Here is a 642-nt window from a genome sequence, read left to right on the forward strand (position 1 = left end):
CAGGATCATCAGGACAGCAACGTGAGTGGGTCTGAGTTACCTCTTTACAGTGGCCGGGTGTGGATGAAAGCAGTGGATGTCAGAGTCGGAGAACGGAGACCCTGCAAAGACGGGCGGAGAGCAAAGCGATGGGGGCCAAACAGGACCCCAGAACTCTCGATGGGAGGGGAGGAGGCAAATAGACCCACCTTGCCAGTGAAAAGCAAAAGTGGAGCCAGGAAGTGAGCAGACAGTGCCATTCTAGAAGTAGGACCAAGTCTATTTACATAAATTCCTTACTCTATCATCATGATAAACAAAACAAACAAAAAAAAAACATTCACACAAAAATATAAATTTGAAATAATTAATAGCACCAGTGTGTCAGATAATAGTTTCTTTCCCCCGCTACGCAAAGTACAAAGTTGCATAGTGTTAAAGGCTATATATGAATCTCAAAGGCAGGCTGGGAGGAGGGGGGGAATGAGCGGCAGGGAACTAGTGCCCTGTGGTCTGCAAAGAGCCACAGAGCTGGGATCAAGAGTTGAGAAGCCCACTAGGAAACTCCACCCAGGGTCTTCCCTCTCCAGTCTCAGTGTCGAGGGAAGATATAAGTGGGTTTAAATCACAAAGTGCAGGAACTAGACGGTGCTGGCGGCTGGG

Source organism: Tupaia chinensis, unplaced genomic scaffold (genome assembly GCF_000334495.1).
Source record: "Tupaia chinensis unplaced genomic scaffold, TupChi_1.0 Scaffold000112_1, whole genome shotgun sequence".
Taxonomy (NCBI): domain Eukaryota; kingdom Metazoa; phylum Chordata; class Mammalia; order Scandentia; family Tupaiidae; genus Tupaia; species Tupaia belangeri.